Source organism: Hyla sarda, unplaced genomic scaffold, assembly GCF_029499605.1.
Source record: "Hyla sarda isolate aHylSar1 unplaced genomic scaffold, aHylSar1.hap1 scaffold_1603, whole genome shotgun sequence".
NCBI lineage: Eukaryota > Metazoa > Chordata > Amphibia > Anura > Hylidae > Hyla > Hyla sarda.
Window position 1 is genome coordinate 1 of NW_026608239.1, and position 14,544 is coordinate 14,544.

At 46.4% G+C, this 14,544-nt stretch overlaps 6 non-coding genes and 1 pseudogene across 6 annotated transcripts; all 7 read left to right on the top strand.

Annotated features, from left to right (window-relative positions):
- The first annotated feature begins 2,046 nt into the window (after window positions 1-2,046).
- LOC130310887 (U2 spliceosomal RNA) lies at window positions 2,047-2,237 on the top strand. The gene has a single exon (XR_008859356.1). It is a non-coding gene; the product is annotated as a U2 spliceosomal RNA (small nuclear RNA).
- A 2,087-nt stretch (window positions 2,238-4,324) lies between these two features.
- On the top strand, window positions 4,325-4,515 carry LOC130310898 (U2 spliceosomal RNA). Its single transcript, XR_008859367.1, has one exon. It is a non-coding gene; the product is annotated as a U2 spliceosomal RNA (small nuclear RNA).
- A 2,089-nt stretch (window positions 4,516-6,604) lies between these two features.
- LOC130310916 (U2 spliceosomal RNA) lies at window positions 6,605-6,705 on the top strand (annotated as a pseudogene).
- Window positions 6,706-7,476: 771 nt separating this feature from the next.
- On the top strand, window positions 7,477-7,668 carry LOC130310914 (U2 spliceosomal RNA). The gene has a single exon (XR_008859380.1). It is a non-coding gene; the product is annotated as a U2 spliceosomal RNA (small nuclear RNA).
- A 2,091-nt stretch (window positions 7,669-9,759) lies between these two features.
- LOC130310909 (U2 spliceosomal RNA) lies at window positions 9,760-9,950 on the top strand. The gene has a single exon (XR_008859378.1). It is a non-coding gene; the product is annotated as a U2 spliceosomal RNA (small nuclear RNA).
- A 2,105-nt stretch (window positions 9,951-12,055) lies between these two features.
- On the top strand, window positions 12,056-12,246 carry LOC130310919 (U2 spliceosomal RNA). Its single transcript, XR_008859382.1, has one exon. It is a non-coding gene; the product is annotated as a U2 spliceosomal RNA (small nuclear RNA).
- A 2,090-nt stretch (window positions 12,247-14,336) lies between these two features.
- LOC130310920 (U2 spliceosomal RNA) lies at window positions 14,337-14,527 on the top strand. Its single transcript, XR_008859383.1, has one exon. It is a non-coding gene; the product is annotated as a U2 spliceosomal RNA (small nuclear RNA).
- Window positions 14,528-14,544: the final 17 nt, after the last annotated feature.

The following is a 14,544-nucleotide window of genomic DNA, read 5'->3' on the forward strand; positions in this document are numbered from 1 at the left end:
GCCAGCTAGCCAGCCCTGTGGGCCTTGCTGCTGCTGCAGCCAAAAAACAAAAGGTGGTGCTGCTGCTGCTTCTGCTGCTTCTGCTTCTGCTTGTGTCTGGCCCCTGTTGGAGCGTCCAGGCACAGGACTTCTGCTGCTGCTGACTAAATGGCCTCCTTAATTGGATCATTTGAGTAGCCAGCACACCTGTGCAGGTAGGGCATGACATGATAGGCAGCTGCCTTGATAGCGGGTGGGTGCTGAATGTTCCTAATTGACAAAATAAGATTAATGCTTATGAAGAAATATAAAATCTCATCCCTTCCCCAATATCGCGCCACACCCCTACCCCTTAATTCCCTGGTTGAACTTGATGGACATATGTCTTTTTTCGACCGTACTAACTATGTAACTATGTAACATAACATGGGGGGGGGGGGGTCTCCTGGCTGTTCACACAGGTGTGTCATTGCTGTACATTGACCATGCATTGCTTCTGTGGTATTGCAAAGGCAAAGACAAATGCTTCCAGCCATCCATTGCACTAATGGATTGGTCATCAGCTGGCTGTCTATGTCCCGCATCAATATAGACCAAAGTACAGAGGGTTAGGCTATGCTATTGTGCACCTACCTGATGCATCAGAAGGTGCGAGGCCCTTGCTAAATTCTGTGCACAGACTTTGAGATCTATGCTTTAGACTGTATCTAAACCTGCTCCAACATGGACTGACATTCTGGCCTACTTTCAGCCGATGCGACTTGTCTGTCGCTGAACAGTCGCTTTTTATGTATTCAGCACCTATGTATAATGTTGTAAAAATGCTCTAGAAGCTAAAGTCGCAGAAATGTCACACATATTTGGCCTGCAACTTTCTGTGCGACAAATTCAGACAGGAAAAATCAGTATAAATCCTTAGAAAATTATCCCCCAGTGTCTCCATCTGCTGGCGGTATTGAATAAGCATTGCTGCACTGATGGGGTATGCATTAGACGAAAAAAAAGAAGAAAAAGAAGAATAATACGCCCAGAAAAGAGGCGAAAAGGAGAAAAACGTAAAAAAACGTGAAAAAAAAGTAAGAGGAAGAGAAGGGAAAAAAAGGTGGAAATGGGTTTAAAAGTGATTTCGGCGGAGAAATATATATATATATATATATATATATATATATATATATATATATATATATATATATATGCGCACACACACACATAGATATAAACGTATTCTCCGTTGAGATATTGCAGCCGCTGCTGTGTCCAGGCCCAGGAGCCTTAGCACTGTGCTGTGATGTCACTCAATACCACTGACATCACTAGGTGTAAACAACATCTCTCCTTTGCTGTGTATGTGACTATGGAGCTGTTTGGTGATGTCGTCTATTACGGCCTTCATAGAAGCAACAGGAGATTGTTGCATCCATCTTGAACCCTCAGAACTACAGTGCTATGATGTCACTCACTTCCACAGGCCTTGCAGAGTGTAAACAACAACAACCCAGCTTTGTTGTGTATGTAACCATAGGGATTTGTGATGTCACCTAGAACCTTCACAGCAGCGACAGCTTTATGAGGAGCATCAGCACTGCTCTGCCTGAGCAGAACCATCACCGCCATAGGTTGTCAAATAACCCGGATTTAACCCACACAGGTAAGTCCAATGGGGTGCAGGCATGTCCTCTATGCTTACAGCTTCCCGTGGGTGTTGGTTTGATACCGTTTGGGGACAGCCAAGGAGGCATCTGCAGGCAACAAAGGTAGGTGTGTGCTTGTGTGTGTGTTTCCTATGCAGATCCTAAGCCCAGTGTCACATGCAAGTAGGAGGAGTAAGAAGGGTTCCTGGCAAATCCGGGTTATGGATTGCATTTAAAAAGGCCCCGTGGGAGTGCAATGGGCCCCTGTCTTGCTGCTTAGCAATAATGGTATGGGTTTAGGTTCTGCTGTGTGTACTGGTGGTTGACTGCCCCCCAGCCCAGAGTGTGCATGGAAAATTGTCTGGCAGCCTCCCTGACAGCAAGCAGTGATAGTGCCCATGAAGGGGACCTTGTTGGGCCCGCCCCTTTCACGGTTATCGCTTCTCGGCCTTTTGGCTAAGATCAAGTGTAGTATCTGTTCTTATCAGTTTAATATCTGATACGTCCCCTATCTGGGGACCATATATTAAATGGATTTTTGAGAACGGGGGCCGATTTCGAAGCTTGCTTCCGTCGCCCTATGCATTGACCCGATATGGCAGTATCTTCGGGTACAGTGCACCACCCCCTTACAGGGTTAAAAAGAAAGATTCCTACTTTCATTGCTACCTGCTTGCTGGCTAGCCAGCTAGCCAGCCCTGTGGGCCTTGCTGCTGCTGCAGCCAAAAAACAAAAGGTGGTGCTGCTGCTGCTTCTGCTGCTTCTGCTTCTGCTTGTGTCTGGCCCCTGTTGGAGCGTCCAGGCACAGGACTTCTGCTGCTGCTGACTAAATGGCCTCCTTAATTGGATCATTTGAGTAGCCAGCACACCTGTGCAGGTAGGGCATGACATGATAGGCAGCTGCCTTGATAGCGGGTGGGTGCTGAATGTTCCTAATTGACAAAATAAGATTAATGCTTATGAAGAAATATAAAATCTCATCCCTTCCCCAATATCGCGCCACACCCCTACCCCTTAATTCCCTGGTTGAACTTGATGGACATATGTCTTTTTTCGACCGTACTAACTATGTAACTATGTAACATAACATGGGGGGGGGGTCTCCTGGCTGTTCACACAGGTGTGTCATTGCTGTACATTGACCATGCATTGCTTCTGTGGTATTGCAAAGGCAAAGACAAATGCTTCAGCCATCCATTGCACTAATGGATTGGTCATCAGCTGGCTGTCTATGTCCCGCATCAATATAGACCAAAGTACAGAGGGTTAGGCTATGCTATTGTGCACCTACCTGATGCATCAGAAGGTGCGAGGCCCTTGCTAAATTCTGTGCACAGACTTTGAGATCTATGCTTTAGACTGTATCTAAACCTGCTCCAACATGGACTGACATTCTGGCCTACTTTCAGCCGATGCGACTTGTCTGTCGCTGAACAGTCGCTTTTTATGTATTCAGCACCTATGTATAATGTTGTAAAAATGCTCTAGAAGCTAAAGTCGCAGAAATGTCACACATATTTGGCCTGCAACTTTCTGTGCGACAAATTCAGACAGGAAAAATCAGTATAAATCCTTAGAAAATTATCCCCCAGTGTCTCCATCTGCTGGCGGTATTGAATAAGCATTGCTGCACTGATGGGGTATGCATTAGACGAAAAAAAAGAAGAAAAAGAAGAATAATACGCCCAGAAAAGAGGCGAAAAGGAGAAAAACGTAAAAAAACGTGAAAAAAAAGTAAGAGGAAGAGAAGGGAAAAAAAGGTGGAAATGGGTTTAAAAGTGATTTCGGCGGAGAAATATATATATATATATATATATATATATATATATATATATATATATGCGCACACACACACATAGATATAAACGTATTCTCCGTTGAGATATTGCAGCCGCTGCTGTGTCCAGGCCCAGGAGCCTTAGCACTGTGCTGTGATGTCACTCAATACCACTGACATCACTAGGTGTAAACAACATCTCTCCTTTGCTGTGTATGTGACTATGGAGCTGTTTGGTGATGTCGTCTATTACGGCCTTCATAGAAGCAACAGGAGATTGTTGCATCCATCTTGAACCCTCAGAACTACAGTGCTATGATGTCACTCACTTCCACAGGGCCTTGCAGAGTGTAAACAACAACAACCCAGCTTTGTTGTGTATGTAACCATAGGGATTTGTGATGTCACCTAGAACCTTCACAGCAGCGACAGCTTTATGAGGAGCATCAGCACTGCTCTGCCTGAGCAGAACCATCACCGCCATAGGTTGTCAAATAACCCGGATTTAACCCACACAGGTAAGTCCAATGGGGTGCAGGCATGTCCTCTATGCTTACAGCTTCCCGTGGGTGTTGGTTTGATACCGTTTGGGGACAGCCAAGGAGGCATCTGCAGGCAACAAAGGTAGGTGTGTGCTTGTGTGTGTGTTTCCTATGCAGATCCTAAGCCCAGTGTCACATGCAAGTAGGAGGAGTAAGAAGGGTTCCTGGCAAATCCGGGTTATGGATTGCATTTAAAAAGGCCCCGTGGGAGTGCAATGGGCCCCTGTCTTGCTGCTTAGCAATAATGGTATGGGTTTAGGTTCTGCTGTGTGTACTGGTGGTTGACTGCCCCCCAGCCCAGAGTGTGCATGGAAAATTGTCTGGCAGCCTCCCTGACAGCAAGCAGTGATAGTGCCCATGAAGGGGACCTTGTTGGGCCCGCCCCTTTCACGGTTATCGCTTCTCGGCCTTTTGGCTAAGATCAAGTGTAGTATCTGTTCTTATCAGTTTAATATCTGATACGTCCCCTATCTGGGGACCATATATTAAATGGATTTTTGAGAACGGGGGCCGATTTCGAAGCTTGCTTCCGTCGCCCTATGCATTGACCCGATATGGCAGTATCTTCGGGTACAGTGCACCACCCCCTTACAGGGTTAAAAAGAAAGATTCCTACTTTCATTGCTACCTGCTTGCTGGCTAGCCAGCTAGCCAGCCCTGTGGGCCTTGCTGCTGCTGCAGCCAAAAAACAAAAGGTGGTGCTGCTGCTGCTTCTGCTGCTTCTGCTTCTGCTTGTGTCTGGCCCCTGTTGGAGCGTCCAGGCACAGGACTTCTGCTGCTGCTGACTAAATGGCCTCCTTAATTGGATCATTTGAGTAGCCAGCACACCTGTGCAGGTAGGCATGACATGATAGGCAGCTGCCTTGATAGCGGGTGGGTGCTGAATGTTCCTAATTGACAAAATAAGATTAATGCTTATGAAGAAATATAAAATCTCATCCCTTCCCCAATATCGCGCCACACCCCTACCCTTAATTCCCTGGTTGAACTTGATGGACATATGTCTTTTTTCGACCGTACTAACTATGTAACTATGTAACATAACATGGGGGGGGGGGTCTCCTGGCTGTTCACACAGGTGTGTCATTGCTGTACATTGACCATGCATTGCTTCTGTGGTATTGCAAAGGCAAAGACAAATGCTTCCAGCCATCCATTGCACTAATGGATTGGTCATCAGCTGGCTGTCTATGTCCGCATCAATATAGACCAAAGTACAGAGGGTTAGGCTATGCTATTGTGCACCTACCTGATGCATCAGAAGGTGCGAGGCCCTTGCTAAATTCTGTGCACAGACTTTGAGATCTATGCTTTAGACTGTATCTAAACCTGCTCCAACATGGACTGACATTCTGGCCTACTTTCAGCCAATGCGACTTGTCTGTCGCTGAACAGTCGCTTTTTATGTATTCAGCACCTATGTATAATGTTGTAAAAATGCTCTAGAAGCTAAAGTCGCAGAAATGTCACACATATTTGGCCTGCAACTTTCTGTGCGACAAATTCAGACAGGAAAAATCAGTATAAATCCTTAGAAAATTATCCCCCAGTGTCTCCATCTGCTGGCGGTATTGAATAAGCATTGCTGCACTGATGGGGTATGCATTAGACGAAAAAAAAGAAGAAAAAGAAGAATAATACGCCCAGAAAAGAGGCGAAAAGGAGAAAAACGTAAAAAAACGTGAAAAAAAAGTAAGAGGAAGAGAAGGGAAAAAAAGGTGGAAATGGGTTTAAAAGTGATTTCGGCGGAGAAATATATATATATATATATATATATATATATATATATATATATATATATATGCGCACACACACACATAGATATAAACGTATTCTCCGTTGAGATATTGCAGCCGCTGCTGTGTCCAGGCCCAGGAGCCTTAGCACTGTGCTGTGATGTCACTCAATACCACTGACATCACTAGGTGTAAACAACATCTCTCCTTTGCTGTGTATGTGACTATGGAGCTGTTTGGTGATGTCGTCTATTACGGCCTTCATAGAAGCAACAGGAGATTGTTGCATCCATCTTGAACCCTCAGAACTACAGTGCTATGATGTCACTCACTTCCACAGGCCTTGCAGAGTGTAAACAACAACAACCCAGCTTTGTTGTGTATGTAACCATAGGGATTTGTGATGTCACCTAGAACCTTCACAGCAGCGACAGCTTTATGAGGAGCATCAGCACTGCTCTGCCTGAGCAGAACCATCACCGCCATAGGTTGTCAAATAACCCGGATTTAACCCACACAGGTAAGTCCAATGGGGTGCAGGCATGTCCTCTATGCTTACAGCTTCCCGTGGGTGTTGGTTTGATACCGTTTGGGGACAGCCAAGGAGGCATCTGCAGGCAACAAAGGTAGGTGTGTGCTTGTGTGTGTGTTTCCTATGCAGATCCTAAGCCCAGTGTCACATGCAAGTAGGAGGAGTAAGAAGGGTTCCTGGCAAATCCGGGTTATGGATTGCATTTAAAAAGGCCCCGTGGGAGTGCAATGGGCCCCTGTCTTGCTGCTTAGCAATAATGGTATGGGTTTAGGTTCTGCTGTGTGTACTGGTGGTTGACTGCCCCCCAGCCCAGAGTGTGCATGGAAAATTGTCTGGCAGCCTCCCTGACAGCAAGCAGTGATAGTGCCCATGAAGGGGACCTTGTTGGGCCCGCCCCTTTCACGGTTATCGCTTCTCGGCCTTTTGGCTAAGATCAAGTGTAGTATCTGTTCTTATCAGTTTTTCATGCCGGTGTACCGTAACGCCGGTGTGGGGATGGGTGCTGCATGGAGGATGCAGGTGTACCAGGGCTTTCCGGGGCTGGTTCTGAGGAATCAGCTCGACGGCTGCCCCGATGTGACCTGTTCCCTCCGGGTCTCGCCATGAGGCTGAGAGGGTCTAGAGCCGAGGTACTTTTGTGCCTCGGGGAGTGGTGACCCCGAGGTGCCGAAACTCACTGGGAGAATAGGCTCACTGAGTTGAAGCACGGGCACCATAATCTCTTCACCTTGTGGCACTCACCTCTTGGTTCCCGGCCTTCTGGCTAGGATCAGAGAAATTTTTATAGATCCGGCCGGATGTCCGGGCAGTATATCTGCACACATTCACTTATTTATTTATTTTTTGTCTCACTGTGTCACTTTTTGCGTGTTGTGTGTTCACAGGATTTGTCAGGATGCGGTAGCCCTTCTGGGTGTCCCTCCTGGCGGTCTAGGGGAGGTGTGTGTGGCCATTAGGTTCCGCACCTCCCTGCAAACACCCCGGGTACTCCTGCTTTGGCAGGGTACCTACCGTAATCGGCTCTGCGGGCAGATACCTTGGCTAACGCCAAGGGGGATGCCGGGAGCATTTGTGGTCCCCTAGTAGCTTCGGCGAAAAGGGACATCGAACCTGGAACCTCGCAGGTACCTTTTGGTCCGGAGGCGAAGGGTAAGGTTTGTTGGGGGGCCTCTCTCCTATCGGAGAAGGGCTTGCGATAGACCGCATCCTTTGTGCACGTTTTTTTAGTGTAACACGTTTGCACTTTTTCTTGCACTTTGGGTGAATCGAAAGCACGTTCCTCGGCTTTAGATAAAAAAAAAAAAAAAAAAAAAAAAAATCTGTTCTTATCAGTTTAATATCTGATACGTCCCCTATCTGGGGACCATATATTAAATGGATTTTTGAGAACGGGGGCCGATTTCGAAGCTTGCTTCCGTCGCCCTATGCATTGACCCGATATGGCAGTATCTTCGGGTACAGTGCACCACCCCCTTACAGGGTTAAAAAGAAAGATTCCTACTTTCATTGCTACCTGCTTGCTGGCTAGCCAGCTAGCCAGCCCTGTGGGCCTTGCTGCTGCTGCAGCCAAAAAACAAAAGGTGGTGCTGCTGCTGCTTCTGCTGCTTCTGCTTCTGCTTGTGTCTGGCCCCTGTTGGAGCGTCCAGGCACAGGACTTCTGCTGCTGCTGACTAAATGGCCTCCTTAATTGGATCATTTGAGTAGCCAGCACACCTGTGCAGGTAGGGCATGACATGATAGGCAGCTGCCTTGATAGCGGGTGGGTGCTGAATGTTCCTAATTGACAAAATAAGATTAATGCTTATGAAGAAATATAAAATCTCATCCCTTCCCCAATATCGCGCCACACCCCTACCCCTTAATTCCCTGGTTGAACTTGATGGACATATGTCTTTTTTCGACCGTACTAACTATGTAACTATGTAACATAACATGGGGGGGGGGGGTCTCCTGGCTGTTCACACAGGTGTGTCATTGCTGTACATTGACCATGCATTGCTTCTGTGGTATTGCAAAGGCAAAGACAAATGCTTCCAGCCATCCATTGCACTAATGGATTGGTCATCAGCTGGCTGTCTATGTCCCGCATCAATATAGACCAAAGTACAGAGGGTTAGGCTATGCTATTGTGCACCTACCTGATGCATCAGAAGGTGCGAGGCCCTTGCTAAATTCTGTGCACAGACTTTGAGATCTATGCTTTAGACTGTATCTAAACCTGCTCCAACATGGACTGACATTCTGGCCTACTTTCAGCCGATGCGACTTGTCTGTCGCTGAACAGTCGCTTTTTATGTATTCAGCACCTATGTATAATGTTGTAAAAATGCTCTAGAAGCTAAAGTCGCAGAAATGTCACACATATTTGGCCTGCAACTTTCTGTGCGACAAATTCAGACAGGAAAAATCAGTATAAATCCTTAGAAAATTATCCCCCAGTGTCTCCATCTGCTGGCGGTATTGAATAAGCATTGCTGCACTGATGGGGTATGCATTAGACGAAAAAAAAGAAGAAAAAGAAGAATAATACGCCCAGAAAAGAGGCGAAAAGGAGAAAAACGTAAAAAAACGTGAAAAAAAAGTAAGAGGAAGAGAAGGGAAAAAAAGGTGGAAATGGGTTTAAAAGTGATTTCGGCGGAGAAATATATATATATATATATATATATATATATATATATATATATATATATGCGCACACACACACATAGATATAAACGTATTCTCCGTTGAGATATTGCAGCCGCTGCTGTGTCCAGGCCCAGGAGCCTTAGCACTGTGCTGTGATGTCACTCAATACCACTGACATCACTAGGTGTAAACAACATCTCTCCTTTGCTGTGTATGTGACTATGGAGCTGTTTGGTGATGTCGTCTATTACGGCCTTCATAGAAGCAACAGGAGATTGTTGCATCCATCTTGAACCCTCAGAACTACAGTGCTATGATGTCACTCACTTCCACAGGCCTTGCAGAGTGTAAACAACAACAACCCAGCTTTGTTGTGTATGTAACCATAGGGATTTGTGATGTCACCTAGAACCTTCACAGCAGCGACAGCTTTATGAGGAGCATCAGCACTGCTCTGCCTGAGCAGAACCATCACCGCCATAGGTTGTCAAATAACCCGGATTTAACCCACACAGGTAAGTCCAATGGGGTGCAGGCATGTCCTCTATGCTTACAGCTTCCCGTGGGTGTTGGTTTGATACCGTTTGGGGACAGCCAAGGAGGCATCTGCAGGCAACAAAGGTAGGTGTGTGCTTGTGTGTGTGTTTCCTATGCAGATCCTAAGCCCAGTGTCACATGCAAGTAGGAGGAGTAAGAAGGGTTCCTGGCAAATCCGGGTTATGGATTGCATTTAAAAAGGCCCCGTGGGAGTGCAATGGGCCCCTGTCTTGCTGCTTAGCAATAATGGTATGGGTTTAGGTTCTGCTGTGTGTACTGGTGGTTGACTGCCCCCCAGCCCAGAGTGTGCATGGAAAATTGTCTGGCAGCCTCCCTGACAGCAAGCAGTGATAGTGCCCATGAAGGGGACCTTGTTGGGCCCGCCCCTTTCACGGTTATCGCTTCTCGGCCTTTTGGCTAAGATCAAGTGTAGTATCTGTTCTTATCAGTTTAATATCTGATACGTCCCCTATCTGGGGACCATATATTAAATGGATTTTTGAGAACGGGGGCCGATTTCGAAGCTTGCTTCCGTCGCCCTATGCATTGACCCGATATGGCAGTATCTTCGGGTACAGTGCACCACCCCCTTACAGGGTTAAAAAGAAAGATTCCTACTTTCATTGCTACCTGCTTGCTGGCTAGCCAGCTAGCCAGCCCTGTGGGCCTTGCTGCTGCTGCAGCCAAAAAACAAAAGGTGGTGCTGCTGCTGCTTCTGCTGCTTCTGCTTCTGCTTGTGTCTGGCCCCTGTTGGAGCGTCCAGGCACAGGACTTCTGCTGCTGCTGACTAAATGGCCTCCTTAATTGGATCATTTGAGTAGCCAGCACACCTGTGCAGGTAGGGCATGACATGATAGGCAGCTGCCTTGATAGCGGGTGGGTGCTGAATGTTCCTAATTGACAAAATAAGATTAATGCTTATGAAGAAATATAAAATCTCATCCCTTCCCCAATATCGCGCCACACCCCTACCCCTTAATTCCCTGGTTGAACTTGATGGACATATGTCTTTTTTCGACCGTACTAACTATGTAACTATGTAACATAACATGGGGGGGGGGGGGGTCTCCTGGCTGTTCACACAGGTGTGTCATTGCTGTACATTGACCATGCATTGCTTCTGTGGTATTGCAAAGGCAAAGACAAATGCTTCCAGCCATCCATTGCACTAATGGATTGGTCATCAGCTGGCTGTCTATGTCCCGCATCAATATAGACCAAAGTACAGAGGGTTAGGCTATGCTATTGTGCACCTACCTGATGCATCAGAAGGTGCGAGGCCCTTGCTAAATTCTGTGCACAGACTTTGAGATCTATGCTTTAGACTGTATCTAAACCTGCTCCAACATGGACTGACATTCTGGCCTACTTTCAGCCGATGCGACTTGTCTGTCGCTGAACAGTCGCTTTTTATGTATTCAGCACCTATGTATAATGTTGTAAAAATGCTCTAGAAGCTAAAGTCGCAGAAATGTCACACATATTTGGCCTGCAACTTTCTGTGCGACAAATTCAGACAGGAAAAATCAGTATAAATCCTTAGAAAATTATCCCCCAGTGTCTCCATCTGCTGGCGGTATTGAATAAGCATTGCTGCACTGATGGGGTATGCATTAGACGAAAAAAAAGAAGAAAAAGAAGAATAATACGCCCAGAAAAGAGGCGAAAAGGAGAAAAACGTAAAAAAACGTGAAAAAAAAGTAAGAGGAAGAGAAGGGAAAAAAAGGTGGAAATGGGTTTAAAAGTGATTTCGGCGGAGAAATATATATATATATATATATATATATATATATATATATATATATATATATATATATATATGCGCACACACACACATAGATATAAACGTATTCTCCGTTGAGATATTGCAGCCGCTGCTGTGTCCAGGCCCAGGAGCCTTAGCACTGTGCTGTGATGTCACTCAATACCACTGACATCACTAGGTGTAAACAACATCTCTCCTTTGCTGTGTATGTGACTATGGAGCTGTTTGGTGATGTCGTCTATTACGGCCTTCATAGAAGCAACAGGAGATTGTTGCATCCATCTTGAACCCTCAGAACTACAGTGCTATGATGTCACTCACTTCCACAGGCCTTGCAGAGTGTAAACAACAACAACCCAGCTTTGTTGTGTATGTAACCATAGGGATTTGTGATGTCACCTAGAACCTTCACAGCAGCGACAGCTTTATGAGGAGCATCAGCACTGCTCTGCCTGAGCAGAACCATCACCGCCATAGGTTGTCAAATAACCCGGATTTAACCCACACAGGTAAGTCCAATGGGGTGCAGGCATGTCCTCTATGCTTACAGCTTCCCGTGGGTGTTGGTTTGATACCGTTTGGGGACAGCCAAGGAGGCATCTGCAGGCAACAAAGGTAGGTGTGTGCTTGTGTGTGTGTTTCCTATGCAGATCCTAAGCCCAGTGTCACATGCAAGTAGGAGGAGTAAGAAGGGTTCCTGGCAAATCCGGGTTATGGATTGCATTTAAAAAGGCCCCGTGGGAGTGCAATGGGCCCCTGTCTTGCTGCTTAGCAATAATGGTATGGGTTTAGGTTCTGCTGTGTGTACTGGTGGTTGACTGCCCCCCAGCCCAGAGTGTGCATGGAAAATTGTCTGGCAGCCTCCCTGACAGCAAGCAGTGATAGTGCCCATGAAGGGGACCTTGTTGGGCCCGCCCCTTTCACGGTTATCGCTTCTCGGCCTTTTGGCTAAGATCAAGTGTAGTATCTGTTCTTATCAGTTTAATATCTGATACGTCCCCTATCTGGGGACCATATATTAAATGGATTTTTGAGAACGGGGGCCGATTTCGAAGCTTGCTTCCGTCGCCCTATGCATTGACCCGATATGGCAGTATCTTCGGGTACAGTGCACCACCCCCTTACAGGGTTAAAAAGAAAGATTCCTACTTTCATTGCTACCTGCTTGCTGGCTAGCCAGCTAGCCAGCCCTGTGGGCCTTGCTGCTGCTGCAGCCAAAAAACAAAAGGTGGTGCTGCTGCTGCTTCTGCTGCTTCTGCTTCTGCTTGTGTCTGGCCCCTGTTGGAGCGTCCAGGCACAGGACTTCTGCTGCTGCTGACTAAATGGCCTCCTTAATTGGATCATTTGAGTAGCCAGCACACCTGTGCAGGTAGGGCATGACATGATAGGCAGCTGCCTTGATAGCGGGTGGGTGCTGAATGTTCCTAATTGACAAAATAAGATTAATGCTTATGAAGAAATATAAAATCTCATCCCTTCCCCAATATCGCGCCACACCCCTACCCCTTAATTCCCTGGTTGAACTTGATGGACATATGTCTTTTTTCGACCGTACTAACTATGTAACTATGTAACATAACATGGGGGGGGGGGTCTCCTGGCTGTTCACACAGGTGTGTCATTGCTGTACATTGACCATGCATTGCTTCTGTGGTATTGCAAAGGCAAAGACAAATGCTTCCAGCCATCCATTGCACTAATGGATTGGTCATCAGCTGGCTGTCTATGTCCCGCATCAATATAGACCAAAGTACAGAGGGTTAGGCTATGCTATTGTGCACCTACCTGATGCATCAGAAGGTGCGAGGCCCTTGCTAAATTCTGTGCACAGACTTTGAGATCTATGCTTTAGACTGTATCTAAACCTGCTCCAACATGGACTGACATTCTGGCCTACTTTCAGCCGATGCGACTTGTCTGTCGCTGAACAGTCGCTTTTTATGTATTCAGCACCTATGTATAATGTTGTAAAAATGCTCTAGAAGCTAAAGTCGCAGAAATGTCACACATATTTGGCCTGCAACTTTCTGTGCGACAAATTCAGACAGGAAAAATCAGTATAAATCCTTAGAAAATTATCCCCCAGTGTCTCCATCTGCTGGCGGTATTGAATAAGCATTGCTGCACTGATGGGGTATGCATTAGACGAAAAAAAAGAAGAAAAAGAAGAATAATACGCCCAGAAAAGAGGCGAAAAGGAGAAAAACGTAAAAAAACGTGAAAAAAAAGTAAGAGGAAGAGAAGGGAAAAAAAGGTGGAAATGGGTTTAAAAGTGATTTCGGCGGAGAAATATATATATATATATATATATATATATATATATATATATATGCGCACACACACACATAGATATAAACGTATTCTCCGTTGAGATATTGCAGCCGCTGCTGTGTCCAGGCCCAGGAGCCTTAGCACTGTGCTGTGATGTCACTCAATACCACTGACATCACTAGGTGTAAACAACATCTCTCCTTTGCTGTGTATGTGACTATGGAGCTGTTTGGTGATGTCGTCTATTACGGCCTTCATAGAAGCAACAGGAGATTGTTGCATCCATCTTGAACCCTCAGAACTACAGTGCTATGATGTCACTCACTTCCACAGGCCTTGCAGAGTGTAAACAACAACAACCCAGCTTTGTTGTGTATGTAACCATAGGGATTTGTGATGTCACCTAGAACCTTCACAGCAGCGACAGCTTTATGAGGAGCATCAGCACTGCTCTGCCTGAGCAGAACCATCACCGCCATAGGTTGTCAAATAACCCGGATTTAACCCACACAGGTAAGTCCAATGGGGTGCAGGCATGTCCTCTATGCTTACAGCTTCCCGTGGGTGTTGGTTTGATACCGTTTGGGGACAGCCAAGGAGGCATCTGCAGGCAACAAAGGTAGGTGTGTGCTTGTGTGTGTGTTTCCTATGCCTATGCAGATCCTAAGCCCAGTGTCACATGCAAGTAGGAGGAGTAAGAAGGGTTCCTGGCAAATCCGGGTTATGGATTGCATTTAAAAAGGCCCCGTGGGAGTGCAATGGGCCCCTGTCTTGCTGCTTAGCAATAATGGTATGGGTTTAGGTTCTGCTGTGTGTACTGGTGGTTGACTGCCCCCCAGCCCAGAGTGTGCATGGAAAATTGTCTGGCAGCCTCCCTGACAGCAAGCAGTGATAGTGCCCATGAAGGGGACCTTGTTGGGCCCGCCCCTTTCACGGTTATCGCTTCTCGGCCTTTTGGCTAAGATCAAGTGTAGTATCTGTTCTTATCAGTTTAATATCTGATACGTCCCCTATCTGGGGACCATATATTAAATGGATTTTTGAGAACGGGGGCCGATTTCGAAGCTTGCTTCCGTCGCCCTATGCATTGACCCGATATGGCAGTATCTTCGGGTACAGTGCACCACCCCCTTACAGGGTTAAAAA